This window comes from Ctenocephalides felis, unplaced genomic scaffold (genome assembly GCF_003426905.1).
Source record: "Ctenocephalides felis isolate EL2017-DRISC unplaced genomic scaffold, ASM342690v1 CF-g0.4_SCAFFOLD_00845, whole genome shotgun sequence".
Lineage (NCBI taxonomy): Eukaryota > Metazoa > Arthropoda > Insecta > Siphonaptera > Pulicidae > Ctenocephalides > Ctenocephalides felis.
In genome coordinates, this window is record NW_020536999.1 from 81,770,505 (window position 1) to 81,794,015 (window position 23,511).

General features: G+C 33.7%; 3 long non-coding RNA genes across 3 annotated transcripts; all 3 read right to left on the reverse strand.

The window, feature by feature from the left end:
• Window positions 1-7,372: 7,372 nt before the first annotated feature.
• Window positions 7,373-7,710, reverse strand: LOC113363483. The gene is made up of 3 exons (XR_003365904.1): window positions 7,698-7,710; window positions 7,476-7,620; window positions 7,373-7,394 (listed from the first exon to the last, which is right to left on the reverse strand). It is a non-coding gene; the product is annotated as an uncharacterized LOC113363483 (long non-coding RNA).
• Window positions 7,711-7,824: 114 nt separating this feature from the next.
• Window positions 7,825-8,267, reverse strand: LOC113363485. Its single transcript, XR_003365905.1, has 3 exons — window positions 8,117-8,267; window positions 7,926-8,038; window positions 7,825-7,852 (listed from the first exon to the last, which is right to left on the reverse strand). It is a non-coding gene; the product is annotated as an uncharacterized LOC113363485 (long non-coding RNA).
• Window positions 8,268-8,281: 14 nt separating this feature from the next.
• LOC113363486 lies at window positions 8,282-8,936 on the reverse strand. Its single transcript, XR_003365906.1, has 2 exons — window positions 8,424-8,936; window positions 8,282-8,359 (listed from the first exon to the last, which is right to left on the reverse strand). It is a non-coding gene; the product is annotated as an uncharacterized LOC113363486 (long non-coding RNA).
• Window positions 8,937-23,511: the final 14,575 nt, after the last annotated feature.

The window sequence follows — 23,511 nt, forward strand, 5'->3', positions numbered from 1 at the left end:
ACAATGCAGCTGTTGATACAATCAGTGCATCAAATATTTTGAACACAGCGCTATGCCCAGGTTTATCAGATGCTCAAAACCCACTAGCAAGCTCATGCGACTGTGTAAATAGTAAAGGAAAACCAGACAAAATAAATAAAACCAGAAATGGAGACTTGTTGATAACTATTTCCAAGAAAAGTGCGGACAAAGGCCAAGGACTACAACAGATTATTGCAGGTGTGTTAAAGGATGAGGCCGAAGTTATCTATAAGGGGCACCAAGAAACTATAGAAATAAGGGATATTGATGATGAACCCTCAAAAATTGATATCCAGACAACACTGCAAAAAGCGACCGGAGGAACTTGGAACACACCAGCAGAAGCAATTAAGATTCGTAAGGCATACAGAGGTACCCAGATTGCTACAATAGCTCTACCAGCGGCAAGCTACTCAGAGCAAGTAGCAAAGTACGAATTGGATGGGTCAACTGTCGAATTAAAACCACCAAGAAACCAATCCGGTGCTTTAAATGCTGGCAATTCGGACAATATGGATCATAGTGTAAGCAAAATGTGCACTATGCGCTGAAAATGGAAACTCTGAAAATGTTGCACATCATGCCGGCATTCACAGAAGTCCTGTATATAGGGAGGCCATGGAGAAATTAATGAACGCAAAAGCATGAAGATAATGCAGCTAAACATGAATCATTGTGAGGCTGCACACGACTTGCTTATGCAGACGGTAAGAGATATGAAAATTGATATTGCCCTCTTGTCAGAATCTTACAAACAACTAACTGATTGGCCATGGGAAACGGAGAGTACCACCAAAGCTGTTGTTTTGCGCTGTGGCAAATTTTGTTGCCAGAATGCTGTTAACAATAGCAACGCTGGATTTGTAGTAGCAACATTAGAGGGCATACATTTATACAGCTATTACTCTCCACCTAGTCTTTCTTTGCCAGATTTTGTTGATTTCTTGGATCGTCTAGTAGAGGATGCAAAACGACACCACCCCGTAGCGATAGCCGGTGACTTCAACGCATGGGCGGTAGACTGGGGAAGAAGGAAGACTAATGCAAGAGGTAAAGCATTTTTAGAGGTCTTTAATGCACTTGATGTTGTCTTACTAAATAGCGATGATATTCTTACTAAATAGCGATAATAGACCTTACTTTTGTTAGCAATAGCCTCGTCAGTGGAAATTGCGATTGGGAGCCATTAGATATCTACACTGCTAGTGACCACAATGCAATCACCTGGGAAATATCAACGAATAGAAACATTAGAAGACATGTGAACATATCTAAAACCATTGGATGGAAAATAAAATCTTTTGATGAAACTACCATGAGAGTTGCCTTAAATTGCAAACCTATAATTTCAGAATACGCAGATGAGCATACTAGAGAGCTGATCGAGAGAATAACCGAATCCTGTGATATCAGTATGACTCGTAAGCATGGCATAAATTAAAGACAATCTGTGCACTGGTGGACTGAGGAAATCAGCTCTTTTCGTAAAGAGTGTCAAAAGAAAAGAAGGATCGCAACTAAATAAAGCTATCAAAGAAAGTAAAGTTAGGTGCTGGAAAGAACTTCTGGATTAAGTCGAGGAAAACCCATGGGAAAGGCCTTATAAGATTATAATGTCTCGCCTCAAAAGCCAGCCAATACTTTCACCAACTTGCCCACGACTATTGAATAAAATAGTAACTACTTTGTTCCCACGACAACCTAATTTAAACTACCAGGTAATGCATGTAGATCTGAATAATATTACACCTATTACACTGCAAGAACTGATGGAAGCTTGTCATCGGGTTGGAAATAGTAAAGCACCGGGATTAGATGGAATTCCTAATATTGCCTTAAAAACACTAATTATGACATCACCGACAATGTTTCTTAATGCTTATAACACATGTCTGAAAGAAGGGGTCTTTCTACGAAAATGGAAACAGCAAAGATTAGTGCTTCTTCCCAAAGGGAAAAAAACACCAGATGAACCATCATCGTACCGTCCGATATGCATGCTGGATACAGCGGGTAAAATTTTTGAAAGAATAATTTACCAAAGAATAGATGCAGTAGTTGACCCAATCCCAGCAGACAATCAGTATGGTTTTCGCAAAGGGCGATCAGCTATCGATGCTATAAACTTGGTATTAATACCGCCAAGGAAGCGAAAAGAACGTGCCAGCATACCTCTGCAATGTAGTCGCAAGCTATTTTACAGACAGAATTCTAATGTACGATTTACGCGATGGTACAGAGGAATATAATATAACAGGAGGTGTGCTGCAGGACTCTGTTTTTGGTCCTTTGCTGTGGAATATTATGTATGATGGCTTTTTGAGACTTGAGATTCCAGAATGTGTGAAACTAGTAGCATATGCAGACGATGTTGCCATAGTAGTTGTCTCCAACAAATTGATAAGATCGTAAGTCTATTTGATGTAACGTTTAGAAAAATTAATCGCTGGATGTTAACAATGAACCTTCAATTAGCACAACAAAAAAGTGAAGCTGTTCTTATCACAAGTAGAAAAATCACAATAGAGAGCATCACGCTGAATATAAGAAATCTAGAGATCAAGTCAAAACCTCACATCTGTTACCTTGGCGTAATGCTTGATGCTCGATTGAATTTCAATCAACTGGTGGAACACGTTAGTGCTAAGGCATCAATAGTTTGGACGAGACTTGCTCCACTGATGCCTAATGTTGGAGGCCCTAAACAAACCAGAAGGATATTACTGTCGTCAGTGGTTACTCCGGTGCTGACATATGGTATCTCCATATGGGCTGATGCTCTTAAAACTCAAAAATCGAGGAGAACGGCAGGACCTATACATCGTCTGAGTGCTTTAAGAATTGCTTGCGCATTTCGCACAATAACGGAGGAAGCAGTGTGCGTCATTTCAGGAACTGTGCCTCTCTCAGTCTTAGCAGAGGAAAGACGGACAATTTACTATAGAAGACATCAACAACTGAGCCCTGAAAAGTTGAGATTAGGAGAACGGCAGAACAGCATTGACCGATGGCAGCTACTGTGAGATGTCGCAGTGAAGGGCAGATGAGATTTTAGTCAGGATTATACCAGAGCGGTATTGAGTCTGACATACCCAGACAAATACCAGTCTGGGATGCATTAAGGCATTTTTTTAGCTATACATAAAAAAACACACATACATACATACACACATGCACATACGCCAAATGTTCGGAAAGTTTGAAGTAAAGACGTATAAAAATTTTTATTTTTGTGTTTTTGCAATTACTATAACTTACCCTACGAAAAGTAAAATTAAAATGATTTCAAACGACCAGTTTGGCTTTAGAGAACATAACTGTTGCAATTCATCAAGTATACAGAGTGGTGAATATTATTAACAGAAGCCTTTCAATCAAAGAACTTCTGCTCGGCAGTTTTCCTGGATATGGCACAAGCCTTATAATAAGGTATTCCATAGAGAATTCTTATATAAAACAAAAACTAGTAGTGCAAGGCATCGTGCCTCAAGGCAAATTTCATACATTAATAAAATCAATTATTACATGGAAGAAAATCAGGGCTGAAGGACATAAATGCAAGTTTTTCCCCGAAGCCTGCATTTACATCTAAACATGATTGAACTGTGGTTAAAATTGTGTATGACAATTAGTTACTTGAAGTCTGTGCTAGTAATCTTTACCTAATACCTTCTCAAGATCACTTTAAATAGGTGAGAATGTACCTTGACAAAAAATTAAACTGAAAGACGCACATCCACAAAAAGCACGAATAACTGGAACTCCTCCATAAGTCCATGTACTGGCTCCTAAGCAGTCATTCAAAGTTATCGGCATTCAACAAAGTTCTATTGTTTTAAGTCATCCTGAAACAGTATGGACCTAAGGTTTTCAACTATGGGGTTCAGCAAAAAACAGCAACGTACATATAATGCAGCTATTTGTGCTCCAAGAAATGTGCCTACCTGGCTAATCCACCAAGACACATACACCAGTCAAGGAAGAAATCAGAATATTTGCCCAAAGCTACAAAAATAAAATTTATGGGCACCAACAAACTCGCAGCATATCTATACAATATCAGAGACTATAATGTGGACACAATTCTCGGAATCAACGCACTAATTACTGATATTATTTTTTCTTTATACATTGTCTTTTTTATTATTTATTTAATTCAACTTTAGGCTTATTATCAATGCTTGATTATGTTACTATACCGAATTTTACACAATTAGTAATTTTTATTTCTGTTACTTATTGCAGATTAAGTTGACCTTGTGGGACGACGACGCAAAAAACATCGATGAAGTCTTGCACTCTGTAATTGTGTAAAGAATGCTCGGATCAAAGAGTATCGCGATATTAATCATTAGGGATTGGATCTAGCACATGCTTGAAATAAATCCTGACTTGCCTGAGGCCACTGAACTTCGAGGCTGGTTTGATAAAGATCGTGAAACTGCCAAAACCTATAAGTCTATCGGCAATGTTTTAGAAATTGATATTAACTATTAATTTAAACATTTAATACAAACTCGTTCATTTATTTCTTTTCTATCGTGCCTGGCCTTGGATCCAGCACATCAGCTATTGAAACCTGACTATTTCTTTAGAATATATATATGAGTAGGTATTCTAATGCGATACATCAAATGAAAGGCAAACATTTATAAATTAATCTGTAGTCATTTCAATTGACTCAGCAATCAACATAAATAATAATATTTTGTATTTTATCTAAATTACGAGTAAGTGTATCAGTGTAAATGTTGGTGCGAAATTATGTGCTTTGTGAACATTTATTGATATGACACCATGTTTAATATCCGCGTTTTTTTGTTTGGTAACGTCGGTGAATTCCAATTTTTTCGTCCATGGTCGAGAGTTCGAATCCCACTTAAGGTTTTTATTTTTTTTATCATTTACATTTCATATTTATAACTGCATGAGTTAACAAAATTAAAATTAATTCAAATTTTAAATTGATTTTATATTTTTCATTGAATTCTATAATAAAGTCCCCTTTTAACGTGTATATAAATTTGATGTGATATCAGAAAAATTTATGTAAAATATTATAATTTCATATTAAGAACAATAATAATAAGAGTGAAACAATATAATTTATTTGCATATAAAAACGAATATAAGTTTTACATTTGACTGGATGATATTTATCGCAAAAACCAAATAAAATTTTGTTTACATTCCTATGGGTTCCCGTACCAATTTCTCCGTTAGGCGGCAACGGGGGCGCTTCGCGCTTTGGACATTTCGCTCTATGCAGTTAAAGCAGTACGATTGCTGAAAAAAAGTTCAGAATTTCAGTTGAAAACAGTTTTTTTTTTAAAAAAAAATTTCAAAAAAGTAATGTTTATTTCTAAAAAAATAATTGATTTGAAGTAAATTTTTTTTTAAAAATGTTGTGATCGTTATTTTTTGGCTGAGGCACGAGTGGGGGGGCGCCCCATTAATTAATTTTTATATTTAACCGCTTTTTCATAGGCCTCTAATATTTTACCACGGTCAGTTTGGGCATAAAATTTACCATTGTGCCAAAATTCATCAAAATCCCAGACGAGCAACGCGCGGGTCCTCCTTGTTAGGAGCATGTCTTCGGTCACAAACACATGTCTTCGACCACGTTCTTCCGGTGAAGTTTTGAAAGAAGTTCAATACACGTGGAGCGTTTGATACGCTAAAGTCAAGAACTAACTACCTCGAGCCTAAATGACGGTTTTCCAGTACCATTTCCTTGATGTTTTGCGTCGTTTTCATCTATTGAACGGTGATGAATGGTCAGATCTTACATCTGTTCTCAACCCTTTCCCAATACTTTACCCACTCATAAACTAGTCTTTTTGATGAAGGTAACGCTCGCCATAGGCCTTTTGTAACTTTTTCTATTAATTGACATAACAAATTCTGTTCAAATAAAAATTCAGGGCAAAGCCTTTGATCGATAATTTTTTTGCTTGATTAATTTTTGCAACAATATAAAGGACAATTGTACACGGCAATTGTACAATGCCCATATCAAATATTCGGCATGCTCCAGAACCGAATACCGATATTTGACAACTATTCAGCAGGTTTTTAGCACCTAAACTTGTTCGTATTAATGTAATTACTATTTGCAGTTGTTATGTTACTAACGTACTACATGTATATTCAGTTTTTTTATGCCTGCGCTTACAACGACTTTTCGATTACTTTTTCTCATTTGGAAAAATTGCACCATTTATTCGGCCAAATACCGAATAGTTAAAATCAAAGAAGTTGCCGCCGCTCAGCGAAAATATTTTGTGTGTTTTATTTGTTATCTTTATTTACTCTTTATCACAGCTTTGGATGGATCTGTATATTTGGTAGTCTAATAGTTTACTAATATGATATGAAGAAATGTTTTAAATTTTTCGACTTTTAAGATTATAAACGAACACGTGAAGAAGTTTTTTTCTCAATATGCAAAGAACACATTATTGTTATATGTTTATGTTAAGAATCATTTAACGGTTACATGTATGTTTGTATCTATATTCAATGAAGTCATTCATTATATTCCATCTAAGCATTTATAAATAAAAAGATATCATAGGCTCTTTATCGCAAAAAATATGAACAATATTTTTGGTCAGTTTTCATTTAGATTTTATTATGATTGCCCAGTAAACATGCGATATGGCCACAACATCGTGGCAATATTTTATTTAGGTCGTGTGACATGCGGTTCCCATATTCATTGTCCTCGATATTTAATGGATACGGCCGCAAATTTATGTAACTATCGAACAACTATCGAGGTTCGGTCTCTGGCGCACGTGGCGTTCGTGATACATGAAAATCGACGTTGACCCACATATGTTTGTTTATTATGATAAGACCGTCTGACGTAAGGCGTTCACCCCAGTCATGACGTCATTGGCGAATGAAAACGATTCGGTCATGACGTCATACAAAATGGCGACTCATGACGTAATAGCACCTGAAAGTGATGACGTAATGCAATTAATATTCTTTTCTGTACGAATAAGCATTTATTTACGTGAATAATAAGAAATTTTACAATATTTAAATATTACAAATTAGAATTGTAGTTTTGAAATTATAAAATTTTAACATGAACTATACTAGAAAACTTTTTACAAATTATTCAATCTTAACATATTAATAACAGTATATTTGAATTGTTGTATATCTAATGAATGAACGTAATTCTATTTTTGGGGCGTGAAGTGTGAAGTGTTGCATAAGTATTCTATCGCCACTTCCTTATACATCAAACAGCCTGCCTATTTTTCATTATTTCATTCTATCGCCAGTTCATTGCATCAAATGCCAGGATACAGATTATGCACATATGACATACTGCCCCAAATTTTGGAAGTTTTCTAAAACAAATTCAAACATAATGTGATTTACTGTATATAATATAATATATATATACAGCTACCATATGTGTAGCTACCTACATGTTCAGTGTACAAATCTCCATCATCTTAAAGTCGCTTTTACACATACATTTTTAACACTGACTGATTTCATTCTATCGCCAGTTCATTACATCAAATGCGAGGATACAGGATATTCATATATGATGTACTTCTTGGAAGTTTTCTAAAACAATTTGAAACATAATGTGTTTTATTGAATCTAATAATATATATACCCACTCCATATGTGTAGCAACTTACATATTCAGGAGACAATCTAAATCGTCTTCGAGTCGCTTTTGCACATACATTTTTTTTAACCTGATTGAATTCATTATATCTTCAGTTCATTATACATCAATACATCAATCAAGTTCATGCATATATGACATACTGTTCCCAATTTTAGAGGTTTTCTAAAACAATTATAAATATAATGTATTTGTTACCAAATAATATATATACAGCACTATATATGAATCAACTTACATATTAAGAAGATAAATCTCCATTATCTTCAAGTTGCTCCTAAACATACATTATTTGAGCCTGTCTAAAGATCTGTATATTGTTCATCGTTTCATTCCAATTTTGTACGACTTCTGAAATAAATATGAACATGGCATACGTGTTTGCTGTTTATATATATTTGTATAGCTATTATATTTGTAGTGACTTACATATTCAAACAATCATTCTCGATCCGCTTCTCAACCGACTAATTTAAGAGATTTAAGAAGTGAGGTTATGTCGAACACATGGATATGTTAATGTCTTAATTTAGTAAAATAATTATTTTAACCTTGATAAACGATCCTTATTATTGTCCTCAGATTTTTGTAAGATATGCTATTTGGTTACCTCCTTTGTCATCTAAAGAAATCGACATAAAATAACGTTTCTTCATCCCAGGATATAATGCACTAAATGGAATTCAAAATCGTGAAGTAATTACATATCTATATAAATAATATATGATATACTTACAGTGTCATTTTTCTACACTTTTCTACAATTATCATAAACAAGTTGCTTAACTAAACGAATGTAATTATTATACTAAAGAAAATATAACTTGATGCATGATAAATTCGTGACATATTGCGCCATTTTGTAAGCGGTTAGTTTAGCTTTCGTCAAAGAAACAGTCGGTTCCACCAGTGGCCACGGCGCGCTGATGTAAAGCTTTCTTTGTATGGTCACACACACCAGCACACAACGCACACAACGCAGCGCACGACGCGTTTGCTTCACGCCGTGTGACGTCATTGATTATGCTTTGCATGTGTGCTAACACACACCAGCGCACGACATGTATCTCACATGAAATTCAACGATGTCATCAACCCCGACAGCGCGTGTTTATGTCTCGTGAGACAACTCAATGCGAGCTTTGCGTGTATTGTAACACACACAAGCGCACGCAAGTTTAAAATCCTCTTGTGGCGTAGATTCGATAACCGCATTATAATAACGATGTCGATATTATAGAAGATCACATCGCGTGTTTACTGGGTGGCCTTCCCAATATATTAGAAATAATATTGTGTTTATAAAAAAAATTAAATGTTTATGAAAGAAACAATTAGAAATATATTTATAAATATAAATGATAGTAGATACACTTTTGTAAATTTCTATTTCTTTTGTACTTTGTTCAATAGTTTAAATATTATATTTCGTAATCATATATGTTAAATATTATTGTTAAAAATAAATGTTATTTGAAATTTAATCTAATTATTTTTATCTTCCAGTAGGGTAGTTATAGTAATGGGCCAAAAATCAAAAATATTTTTTTTTGCATTTCTCCACGTTTTGAAGGTTTCTGAACATTTTGGCATACCTCAGAGAAAATGGATTTGTTTCAATTTTTTTGTGGCTAAAGTTCTAAAATACTTTAAACAAATAATTTCAACTTTTCAATTCAGTTTATATAATTCTTATAAATATTAGAAAATGCTACAATATTTATAATAATCTAATTTTGTTATGGTGCGGGAAGTTCCAGCAATTTGCCATAAGGCACAATGCCATACACCACTAGTTCAATTTTGTATTCAAATCGTTTATATTTCTTTTATCTATAACTATAGTGTGCTCATATAACAAAAATTTGTTATATTATTTAAGTCTGGCAACACCTCCTTATTGATGTGTTAGGGCCTCTCGGGCCATATTTCGTTGCCACGCTTTACTATCCAAATCTGTCCACTCATGGTTAGTGCGTATAAAAAATTACGTTTTATTAATTTCCTGAAGGAGAAGTTTAAGTAACTATGAATTGTCAGTTGGGGTATGTTAATTGAAATTTTTGTGTTTCAAGAATATATAATATTAGTTATTTGTAGAACAAAACCATTTGCTGGCATTGCTGACGAATCCAACTTCTACACGGAGATTCCGAGTAATTGGTTGATTATTAACAATGATGGTTCGTACAGCAAGTGCTGGTGTCCTTTCAGAAAAAACACTACGGGTCTAATAATGAAACGTGTAGAGCCACAAGATACATGGAATCAAGCATCTATGAAATTAGTTGGATTTTATGGTGAGAATATCATTACTGTAAGAGTAAAAGCAATCATCTTCTTTAAATGAAACATCTTTTAATACTTTTAGACAGCTATGAGTCTGCACGCAAGCGGAGGAGAGAGGATTTATCAGCATTGATCGAGTCAAGGATTGAGGCCATAACAGGTAAAATTGTAGTGCATTGACTTACTCACTTTTTAATGTTACAAATGAAGTGTTATTTGCTTTTATTGTAGCACCGATGTTAATCAGAGAGAAGAGGAAACATTCAGAGGGTCAGGAGGTTGAATCAATCACAAGTAATGTTCTTAGTTTTTATCAAATGTATTTTTAAAATTTAATAGTAATTTTTGTTTTTATTGCAAATTTTCAAGCTAATAAAAGAAAGGAGGCGGAGGTAGAGGATGTCTTTTAGGAGGAGCATTTTGCTGCTATTAAAAGTAATTGAATACTGGAGCTTAATGATTCTAGTCTTTATGAAATGTCTTTTTTAAATTCAATGGTATTTTTTTGTAGGTCATCAAAAGAAAGCAGGACGAGATACGGGAGGTGTTTGAGGAAGAAGATGTTGGTGCTGTTCAAAGTAATAGAATACTGGAGCTTAATGATTTTAGTCTTTATCAAATGTATTTTTCAAATTCAATGGTAATTTTTGTTTTTATTGTAGCTCCTCAAGATAATACAAGAAGGCAGGACTAGATAGAGGTGTTGCATGACGAACATGTCGTTGCTGCTAAAGGTAATTGATAACTGAAGCTTGTGCTCATGTTAGTAAATTAAATATGAACTTTCTAATTACAACAATTTTATTTCAGAAAGCTGCCCACATACTTGCCCTGGGATGGTTGCAATACAAGGTATATATTATCATATTGTTTAATATAATATAATATATATATATATATATATATATATATATATATATTATAATTTTTATTTGATTTTAACAACTCGTGATTTAATACTAAAGCGTATGATACGCTTGGAGGCAAAAAAAGATCAGCGACCAAAACAATCCGGCACAGCGTACATTACCCAAAAATGAAGCGAATGTTTTTGATACTATCTTCCCTTTGAAGATCCATAAGATATTCATGGCTAGGAAGAACAATAATTTGCCGACGCATAGGCTAAAAATTATTAATATCCCCAGAGTTAATATATGCAGTACAACATCTTAAGTTAACAATGTAACGCACCTTGTAACGCACTTGATGCGGAAATAGTAATCTTCAGGCAATGCATTTGATGAGGTTGCCGTAATGTAACAGGTAACAGATGTTATATAACTGCAATCTAACGGCAATGTAAAATTGTTTAGGGGGATAATAATCGCAAAAAAATCGAAAATGAAAATTTCTATATATCTTACGTTTCAAAGGTTTCTGAATATTTTGGCATACCTTAGAAAAAATGAATGTATGTGTGTGTGCGTTTGTATTTGTGTGTGTGCGGTTACAATTTTTGTCAACGATTTCGGAAACACCGATCAACCGATTTGAATAATTCAAAAAACATTCTATTCGTATCGATAAGGAGACGTGCTGATTAGATTTTGGCGAAGGCAGGTCTAGACGTTCCGGAGATACGGGGCAAAAAGTGCCAAAAACGGTAACTCAGTTTTTAATTTTGATAATTCAGTTTTTAATTTTGATAATTCGAAAAACATTTTACTTGTTTTAACTAAATAAACAACTGGTGAAATTTTTGGGAAGGCAGGTTCAGCGGTTATAGACTCTCAATAAAAATAAGTTAAAAAATTGCCATTTGACGGTCAAAAATGTTTATTAGTACATCAAACTATCAGATATTTTATACAGATTTTAATAATGTTACCCATTGTGTGTAAACTTTTTTGGGTTCCGTACCAAGATTTTCAATTTTAAAATTCATGTATATGGTTCAAACAAATATCCTCGACATCTTCGACGGTATGGAATAACCGATTTGAATAATTTAAAAAACATTTGGTTCGTATTGATAAGGTAATTGACGTGCTGATTATTTTTTGGTGAAGGCAGGTATAGCCGTTGCAAAGATACGGGACAAAAAGTGCCAGAAACGGTAACTCAGTTTTTAAAAGAACGGAGCGTCCGATTTTAATAATTCAAAAAACATTTTACTTGTATTGACAGAAGGCAGGTCCAGCGGTTATGGACTGTCAATAAAAATAAGTTGGCGGTCATTTGGCGGTCAAAAATGTTTATTGGACATATGTACATCAAATTATCAGATATTTTACAGAGATTTTAATGTTGTATACACATTTTGTGTAAATTTTTTTTGGGTTCCGTACCAAGATTTTTAATTTCAAAATTTACGTATATGGTTTAAACAAATGTCCTCGACATTTTCGACAGTATGGAATAACGAATTTGTATGATTAAAAAATCATTCGGTTCGTACTCGATCATAAGGCAATTTTGCCGTATGGAGAGTCGTAAAAGGTGTAAAGAACGGATTATCCGATGGTGTGCAAAAAATGCTCGTAAAGAAAATTTAGTAATTTTGAATATTTAAAATAAAAAATCAAAATTGTCAAAAAAAAATTCAAAGTTTCAAAAAATTCAAATTTTCAAAATTTTTTAGCATTATCAAAAAAAACTTAATTTCGATAAATTAAAAAAAAAATATTTCTTACAAAAATTTGAGAATATTTCGAAAATTTAATTTTCGAAAAAATCGAATATTTTCAAAAATTTCAAAATTCTCAAAATATTAAAAAAAACATTTTTTTATATTTCAAAAAATTTTAAACTTGGAAAAAAATTCAAAATTTTGAAAAAATGTCTAAATTATAAAAAAATTCCAAATTATCAAATAAATCTAATTTAAAAAATGGACTCTTCCAAACGTACACATAAGTTGTTCATAAAATACGCTCATCGCCCAATTTAAAAAGCACTTATAAATTTACAGTATGTATTTATAATAAATAATCTATTTGAAAATCTTCAGAACAATTATTGATTATTTTCATTCCTCGTATGTTTAATTACGGTACGGAAAGTTCCAGCAAATTGCCTTAAGGCACGTTGCCATGCGCCCCACTAGTTATATTTGATATTCACTTATTATATTGTGATTATTGTATGCGGTTACTGGTTTATATATTTAATGGGATAATTTTAAATAATATGGAATGGTCAAATGACGTAATTTTGGTATTCATAAATGAAAAGGAGAGGTTTTCTATATTGTGAAAAACTAAAGATGCATTTTATAAAATCACTAGGAAAAAAACGTTTACGTTCGTTTGGAATGATTCGTCTTCCTTCGCGTTTATTCTACTTCGTATTTTGTTCATCGTATTCGTTCGTGCTCGTTCGTTAGGTGAGGACGCACCTTTAGATAAATGGATTTATGTGCGTGTATGCTTATGTGTATTTGTATGTTTGGATATTATTTTTCGTCGACGATTTCGGGAGCATTGATTAACCGATTTGAATGATTCAAAAAATATTCAATTCCTTTTGATAAGCAGACGTGTTGATTAGTGTGTGGGGATCATCCACATATATTTTTACTTGAATAACTCAAATATTATAATATAATATTATTTGTTATATAAGATAAATTTACATTGAAATTATAATTAATTTATTATTTTCTTCTTCTGGCTGGCTACTGTCCGTGGTCCCAGGTCAGTAGTTGTTGACTCCATGAATGGTTGCGGTGAAAGAGAATTAATCTGTGTTGCGCTATGCGTTAAATACCCTCAGCGCCAAGGAGTGGGGATGTCTAAAGTATATATCGTGGTGCCATCTGGTGCCACGTGGGCGGGTCCCACAAGCGGTGACAATTGAAGTTGAGGCATAACTGGTGACGCCATGAGTTGTCAAACCTCTTATATAGATGGTTCCCACAGGATCCCCCCGCGGAGACTGGAGGTCATGGTATTCAAAAATGAACTTTTCGACCTGATCGAGTGAAATAGTTGTTCTCTGCTTTGGTCTACTGGATCTGCGATGATGTAGGCTGGTTTGATGCGATCGATGAACACCCGTGTACTGCCTTTCTGTGTTCGTATTGTTACTGTTTTATCATCTCTCTTAAGAACTTCGTATGGACCTTGATATGATTGTTGGAGTGACTTCCTGATAGTATCGTCGTGGAGGAAAATAAGCGTGCATATTTGTAGGTCCTGAAAAATAAATGGTTTGTTGTTTGTGTGTTTACTAGATTTACTTGGTTGAAGATGCGCTACGTGTTGTCGAAGTCTCGAAAGTATTTCAGCCGGATGTCTTAAATTTTGAGAATTTTTTTGTAATTCAAAAATTTTTCCAGGAAGGCGAAGTGATTAACCATACACCATTTCAGATGCTGACGTCTTGATATCAGGTTTGTAAGCGTTTCGAATGCCTAATAGAATTAGCGGAAGTGCTTCCAATCAGAGATTGTAGCACATTATCGCAGCCTTGAGTTGTCGATGGAAGCGTTCTATTAGTCCGTTGGAACATGGATGATAGCTGCAAGTCCTGATCCTAATGGTACCTGTCAATTTGTTTAATGATCTGAATAATTCAGATTCAAATTGAGTATCTCGATCAGTCGTTATTTTGACTGGAGCTCCAAAACGGGATATCCAGCATGATAAAAATCCAACCGTTACTTCTTCTGCAGATATTCCTTGTAGTGGGTATACTTCTGGCCATTTGGTAAATCGGTCAATGGCTGTCAAACAATATTTATAAGAGTTAACAGAAGGTAAAGGACCAATTATATCGATGTGTACATGTGCAAATCTTGCTGTTGGCAAGGGAAATGTTCCGTGAGGTGCTTGTACATGCCGTCTTATTTTGGATTTTTGACAATCCTGACATGCTCTACTCTAGCCCTACATACGTACCGTACAGAAATAAGATGCGAAGATGCTCGTATCCCAGGGTGACTCAAACCATGTAATGAGTTAAATATTTGCTCCGCAATGGTGCCGGGATATAAGGCCGTGGCTGTGCCTTCGCCGTGTCGCAAAACAAATTTATGTTTGTGCCTGGTACTGGAATTTTTTCTAATTGTAGTTTGGTGTCTTGCATCAAAAGGCGTTTAAGTTCTGCAGCAAGTTGTCACTTGTTGTTAACCAGTTGTTGCAGACAGGCTCCTACAGCTGTTTAAGAGACATCTGTGAAAAGTCCCAATAAAGCGCCGTGAATTGGGTGATTGTAGCAATGTAATTTTACTCAAACTTTCTTTACAGCATTGAAATGCCTGGTCTAGCTCTGGAGTCCACGTGATTGTTTGATTGCCTCTTATGCCTGCTAACGCCTCGTGGAGTGCTGTTTGATGTGATGCTGCATTCTGAATGAAACGACGATAAAAATTCATCATTCCCGAAAATTCTTTACATCTTCTATATATACGTCTAGTAGATGGTGGTTTGGTGCCACCTGCGGAAATTTCATAACCTAGAAAATAGACTTGCGAAGCACAAGAAGTGCTTTTTGTCTCATTAATTAATATTGCATTACTAGCTAGGCGTTCGAATATTACACGTACATGCTATAGCGATGTTCTTGTTCATTGTTTGAAAAAAAACTAAAATGTCAATATAAGCAAAACCAAAATCTAATCCGTCCAATAACTCGTCAATGAAACGTTGAAAAGTTTGTTCTGTCCAGCGTTCCTCAAACCGTAGGACATAAATGGAAATTTGTATAAACCAAAGGGTGAGAATATTGCTGTTTTTGGAATATCTCGTTCTTCGACCGGTATTTGCGTATACGCTTTGACCTAGTGTATCACTGAAAAGATTGTGCATCCTTGTAGATTGGCGGAGAAGTCGTGGATGTGACGAATTGGGTACTTGTCTGGTACAGTTCGTGCATTGAGTGCATGGTAGTCGCCACAAGGCCGCCATCCTCCATCTTTCTATTCGACTAGGTGTAAGGGCGAAGACCATGAACGCCGGGCTGTTCCTTCGTGGAGCATTACTTCGAATTCGGCCTTTGCGATCTTGTAACGATAAGGCGCAAGACGTCGTGGATGGCGGGACACTGGTGGGCCTGGTGTTGTGATTATTGAATGCGTTGTTTTGTGCTTTATTTTGCGTGGTGTTCCAGACGGTTTGAATAAATTTGGAAACTCTGCCAATATGTTATGTATTACTGACTTTTTATTTTTAAGAGTTTTCATGCTTTGTTGGGGTGTCTTAAAAAGGAGATACTGCCAAAAATGGTTTTTCAGTTTTTGAGGAAACGAAGCTTCTGATTTGCTTGATTTAAATAAATTTTACTTATAATGACGAAATGAAGAACTGATTAAAATTTTCAGAAGGCGGTTTCGGAGATCTTATAAAAGAAGTTTTAGAAAAATTACATTTGACCATAAAAAATTATCATTACACATATGCACATCAAATTATTAGATATCTTTATAGATTTTAAAAATAAATACGAATTTTGTTTATATTTCTATAGGTTCCGTAATTCGTATTCAAGATTCGTAATGTTTAAACGCTAGACCGCAATGCGCTTAGATATTTTGTATCCAAAACAACTGCGCAGTGCGATCGCTTTAAAAAATAGTGGTGCATGGCATCATGTCTTAAGACAAATGGCTAGAACTTTCCGTACCGTAATTAAAAATTCGAGGAATGAAAATAGTCAATAATTGTTTTAAATAATTTTAAATAGATTATTAATTATAAACACATATTGTAAATTTGGAAATGCTTGGAAGAGTGCACAGTTGCATTCTCTTCTAAATTAAAAAAAATACAGATATAAATTGGCATAATGTTATGCGTTAGTTAAGCCTAAAAGCATTTTTTTTATAGACTTCGGCGAGCTCGTTAGGGTGGTTCTTCAGTTGATGTCTGTACTTGATGACGTATCTTGTGATTTCTTCGGGATTTGGATTGATACAAGATCATGGCCAGGATATTTACCTGATTTTGAATCTGTAATTTCATGTTTTACTTCCGATACCAGGAAGCGGGCTTGAGTACACTCTTGGTTGGAAAAGTTTCCAAACTGTATTTCTTCAGTGATTTTCACCTCCTGGAAGTAGTTTTACGGAAGTGATTGAAATACATTTTCAAAGAAATCAGCAAATAAATCGACCTTTTCTTGATGACTTTTTGCCCAAGTGTTATCATTTCTTCTAATAGGGATTACTGGTAGTATAGGTTGTTCGAAATGTTTAGTAGCTTTCCATATGGAGTAATTTGTGTCCTTAGTAGCCGTCAGGTTTTTGATTCTTTTTTCAAATACGTTGTTGTTGCATTCTTTCAGTAATCTTTTTACTTCTTTACAGGCACTGTTCAATCTTGTTTTACCTTGAGCAGATCTTGATGTTTGCCATATTTTTCGAAGTCTTTTTTTTAATTGCAATATGTTGTTTGATGTATAGTGGATAATTAAGTTCATTAGTGATTGTAATTGAAGGAATGCTATTTCGTACCGATTGATGTAGTGTTTCGGTGAGATGATTTACCGCGTTATTTATGTCGTTTTCTGACTTTAATAACGTATTACAATTTAAGTTGTTATCGAGCAGTTCTCTAAATTTGTTCCAGTCAGTGGATTTGTTGGTGTTAAGGATTCCCAATAGTGGTAATCCGAACTATTTTTTGTAAGGGTATCGTATTGTCTCGTATTCTAGTACGATAGCCTGTCGCCTGGCGATGCAGACGACTGATGTCTGCAACTCATTTCACACATCAAATGCAAAATGCATTAGTAACATAAGATATTTTTAATTTTGATGTTATTTATGTGTCGGGACCGTCTATATCCGCGTCGATAGTTTTTTTTTTTTTGTGTCTGCAAAATGACTTGAAATAAGCCTAAGAAATCACCCACCTCAGATTTATAAATTAATGTAACCCGCCTCTTACGGGCGGGGCTAATATTGTTAATTTTAATTTTTAATAATTTTTATTTAGTATAAGTTTAGAACTCAGTTTAGAAACACCAACTATCTGATGCCATTATATTCAACACATTTTTTTATAATAAACATATTAATATCAAAAGTCGCCTTTTACTTAAACAATCACACCAATAGTTAAATTATAGAACAAATTTTTAAAAGTGTAGTGGTTAGGAAAAGTAGAACGACAACACCCAGTTAGACGTCGGAGTAATTTTTAAGCTTCGCGCCTTAATAGTTGGTCAGGTGCGGTTTTATATTAATTGGTGGTTGTTTACAAAAAATGGTTAGTATGACAGGAGAGTGGTCAGAGGTCAAGTCTAGGCTATTTAGAGGTTTCATATTACTTATTGTTATACCTTTAGTAATATAAAAGTCTAGCATATCCGAATTTCTGTTTGGGTCACTCGGCGAATAAGTAACCAGTTGAGATCGGGATTAAATTATTAGTGAGCATGAAACTGTAGAGCTTACGTCTTCTAGGATTGGTATGTCTTGATCCCCAGTATAGATGTTTTGCGTCTCCTGCTATAAACTTATTTCCTAGAGCACTGAAAAAAATGTCAAAGTATTGTTCAAATATTTTACGTTTTGGGGGGCAGTAAATGGCAGAAATTATGATTCTATTTTGAGGAAAATCAATTGAAATGGTCATGGCTTGTAGAAAATCGTTGCAGTGTGGTTCTAACAGAGAATTTTTGATTTTAGAGTTTATTATGATTGCTGCTCCACTATGTGGTTTGTCGTCCGGATGTATGGTACTGTATGTTGTATATTGTAGAATGTTGACATAGCTTTTGCTTACTATCGTTATGACGAAGAAAATGTATATAGTTTATAGCACATAGTTCCATGTACATAGTTTGTACTATAAGGCCATTACTTTCTCAAAGGTAAAAGGTTCGTCACAATGTTCAGCATGGTGCTCATTTGGTCTATGAGAGTTTTCATATCATTGCTTTTAGTTCTTGCATGTCTGTTGTTGGTTACTTTTTTGAGTAATTATTTCCTGTTGATTGTCTGACGACAGTTCGCTTTGGTCATCCCTGTGGTTTCTGTTGCTGCTTATGCATCTAGATGTAGCATCTGAGTAGTAGACGTTTGGACGGACAGAAGATTGAGAATTGTAACTAAGCTGAGCAGGCTGTCTTTGCCTCAGAGGAGTCATTATAGTAAGTTCACCTCGGAATTCGAGATACCCAGCTATAAATCTGTAAATACTTGTATATTGACACCCTAATGTTGTATCAAAACCGGCATATGGTATTGACACCCTACCATATGTAGGTTTTGAGACAACTTTAGGGTGTCAATATACAAGTATTTACAGACTTACAGCTGGGCTAATTCAAGCTTAAATGAATGGACGAGTACGCTATTTTCCATCTTGACACCTAGATGTACTAGGGTAGCCTTTTCTGTTTAGTTTTTTTATCAACTCCCGTAGGGTAAGTTATAGTAATCGCAAAAAAAATCGAAAATGAAAATTTTTATTTATCATTATGTTTCAGAGGTTTCTGAATATTTTGGCATACCTTAGAAAAAATGGATGTATGTGTGTGTGTGTGTGCGTGTGTGTATGTGTGTGGGGATACAAATTTTCGTCGACGATTTCGGGAACACGGATGAAGTGATTTGAATAATTCAAAAAACATTCGATTCGTATTGATAAGGAGACGTGCTGATTAGTTTTTGGCGAAGACAGGTCTAGCCGTTCCGAATATATGGGGCCAAAAGTGCCACAAACGGTAAATCAGTTTTTAATAGAACGGAGCGTCCAATTTAAATAATTCAAGAACATTTTACTTGTATTAACAAGATGAAGAACTGAACAAATTTTCATGAAGGCAAGTCTAGCGGTTTCGGAGATCTAGCGAAAAAAGTTAAAAACTAGTGGTGTATGGCATCGTGCCTTAAGACAAATTGCTGAAACTTCCCGTACCGTAACGAAATTATAAATACTGTAACACTGTCTAAAATTTATAAGAATTATATAAACTGAATTGCAAAGTTAAAACTATTTATTTAGTATATAAGTTTTAGAACTTTATTCAGAATTAAAATTAAAATCTGAATTATTTTCGACATACAAAAAAATTTGAAACAAAATTTTTTTTCAAAAGCAATTATTACTTTGTTAAAACGAGCAGAAAGTTCTTTGATTCGTTCAAATCGGACATACAAAACACTCACACACACATCCATTTTTTCTGAGGTATGCCAAATTGTCAAAAACCTTCAAATTTGTATATTTTTAAAAATTTTGAAAAAAGAAATTCTGAAAATTTTGAAATTTATGTGAACCGTTAGAGTGAACTTGGCAAATTAAAAATCTCGGTACAGAAACCAAAAAAATTGTAATAAATTTAGTTCATTTTTTATTTTTAAAATCTCTATAAAATAACTGATAATTTGATGAACATATGTTTAATGATCATTCTTGACCAACAAATATTACCTCTTTATTTTTTCCTCTGTATCTCCGAAACCGTTGGACCTGCTTTACCAAAAATTTCATCAGTTCGTCAACACAAATAAAATGTTTTTTGCATGATACAAATCGGACGCTCTGTTCTCTCAAAAAATCAATTACAAATTTTAGCACTTTTTGCCCCGTATCTTCGAAACGACTCGACCTGCCTTTATCAAAAACTAATCAGCACGTCTCCTTATCAATACGAATCGTATGTTTATTGAATTATTCAAGTCGGTTGAGGATTAAAACAAATTTAGGATCTTAATTTAAAGAAACTATAATCTAAAAAATGTTCTATAAATATAAATAAGTGCTTTTAGAGTACAGGATTTGAAATAAATAAGTTTTCCAAAAAAGAGTGTGATAAAGCTAAAAACAGTATTTTCATATTAACTTTTCAAAAAATTCGATACTATGAGTTTCTAATAACACTTGTGGCCTGTTTAATAATATTTGTGTCTATAAATAAAACTACTTACTACAATTAAATAATATTCATCTAAAACACTCTATTAAATTTAATTGAACATAATCAGTCAAAACCATTTGACGTTTGACGTATGAGCCGCCATCGATTGTTTCATTTTGAATTGCGCTCCTACAAAAAAATTTATATTGAAAATGTAATGTTTTTACGAGGTTTTGAAATAATATTTCAACTTCCCCACGACCTCTGGATTAGCACGAATTTTCTAAGACTGAAACTGGCTAAAACGCACAGCCATTTTAGAGTTTTAGCATACCTAACATAACGAGCTCTATTTTTATATATAAGAATAATAATTAAGTAACAAGTTGTTATTTATTTATATTATATAAATCTATTTGAATTGTTCATAAGCACATGTACATCTTTTTATATTAATAAAATATAACATATAATATATATTCACAGATTCTTTATTCGAAGCATTTTCAACAAACTTATCTGGCAGCACATATACAAAATTGTAGGAATGATTCACTAATTTATTTTGAATCCATATCTGGTGAAATATAACCTTGTGAAGGTCCAAATACACTCTGCTGACCAAGATGAGTATTTGTATTCAAACCTGAAACTAGCGGTTGTGAATCCTCATTAATAATACTTAATTTATAAAAATTAAAATATGAATAAGAAATTCTAAAACAAGATAGATATTATGTAGTGTTCACTGTATATTTCATACTATTTATACATTTCATTACATGCAAGAAAGTTTAACAATATTTAAATTTAAGTAAACAAATATGCTTATATTTCATTAATCTTCGCCACGCTTCTGACTATGAAGTACCATGTGTCTCTTCAAATCTCCCGATTGAGTAAATTCTTTATTACATGCTTTACGTTTATCATAATGCTCTCGTTTATGAATCAGCATGTGTATTTTCAGATTACCAGATCGTGTAAATTTCTTATTGCATATATTGCATTCATGGGGACGTACTCCACTGTGTATCAGCATGTGACTTTTCAGATTACCTATTTGTATGAACGTCTTATTGCATATATTGCATCGATGGGGTCGCTCACCACTGTGAATAAGCATGTGCCTTTTCAGATCACTTAATCGATCAAAAGCCTTGTAACAGATTTCGCATTTGAAATATCTTTCTTTGCTATAATTATGTATGTGTTCGATCATATGCTTTTTTAAATGATCTGATTCTGCAAATGATTTATTGCAAATGCCACATTCATAAGTTGATGTCTCGACTAACTCCTGTTTGACTTCTTCTTCAATTGTCACCTCGGAATTCATGAATCTTTCTAAGCACGTATCATCATCTTCAGAACACGATTCAGATTTAACAATGACGTCGGGATCATCAAAATCATCCTCCATTTCGAGTTTAATGTCTTCTGGTGAATATTCTGGTGGTTCAATTTTAATTGTCTTATCATTCATAGACATAATTGTTTCTTCCGACATTTTTAAATATTTTCACAAAAAAATTATAAAATATTTGTGTGCTAAATAATAGTCTAGATTTACCAATAATTTTAGTCAAAGTATTAAATAATTTCAACTTTTACATTTGTTATTTGACACTTGAAGCATAGAGTTCATTTACAGCAGTAGAGAGAGTAGAAACATATTCGCTATGTGTGAAGCATAGACCTTATACAATACAATGAAATTGTACAAGGTCTATGGTGTGAAGGCCATGGGGAGTTATCTTCGAACAAACGCGCGTTGCATTGTTTTGCTCCTGAGTAGTTTCAATTTTTAAAAACAGATGGCTCATCTGCACTCAATTTCAACTACAAATTGTTCGTGGTTCATGCAAGTGGCTGTCAAGTTTTGATCGCTGTATGGCTGTACGAATAACCTAACTTTTTGAACTCGTGTTGTTTCTAATTAATTAATTTTGTTTAAGTGAACATTTGTGAAATTTAATATGGCAAAGTGTTTTTATAGTACCCAAAAAAGTGTCAAGTGCGGGTTAAAATATTTAGCTACTTCAATACAAGTTTCAAGGTGCAAAGGTATTTTTTAATAATAATTGCAGCAATAATTATATATAATCAAGATATATCAACATGTTATTATATTGAATAGGTGTCTTGGGGGTACCTGCAAATTGCTGCAAAATGCACGAACAAAGCGCAGGAGTACTTTTGACAACCAAGGAATGCAATATGTAATGACAAGAAAGATTCATAAACAATGCAATAATTTAAGGAATAAGTCGTACAAAAAGTCTCCAAAGGTCTACTATTTTTGGAGACAAATATTTATTTTGCGATGTCCTCAAACATTGAGAAAGTTGCATTCAGAGATACAAGTGTATAGCGGTATTTATGAGTGTCTATTTAAAACATTAGGTTCAGCTATTTCTTTTAAAAAGTATTAGTAGCAGATACTGTGTTTTGATGTTTGATGAAATACCATTATCTTCGGAATTGTTATATGATTGGATTGAATCTCATATTGTTGAAGTTGCAAAACAGTTATTCAGCTAGTATGGTTTAAATGTTCACCAACGTAAGTTCATTGTTATATTTAATAAGATTATCTATTACATTAGCAAATGTAAACACTTATAAAGTAAACTAGTATTGGTTTAAATGTTCATCAACGTAAGTTCATTGTTATATTTAATAAGATTATTACATTAGCAAATGTAAACACTTATAAAAAGAGTCTATACCATACAAAATATTTTAATGTATTTTGATTGAAGATTAGTGTTATAATATTC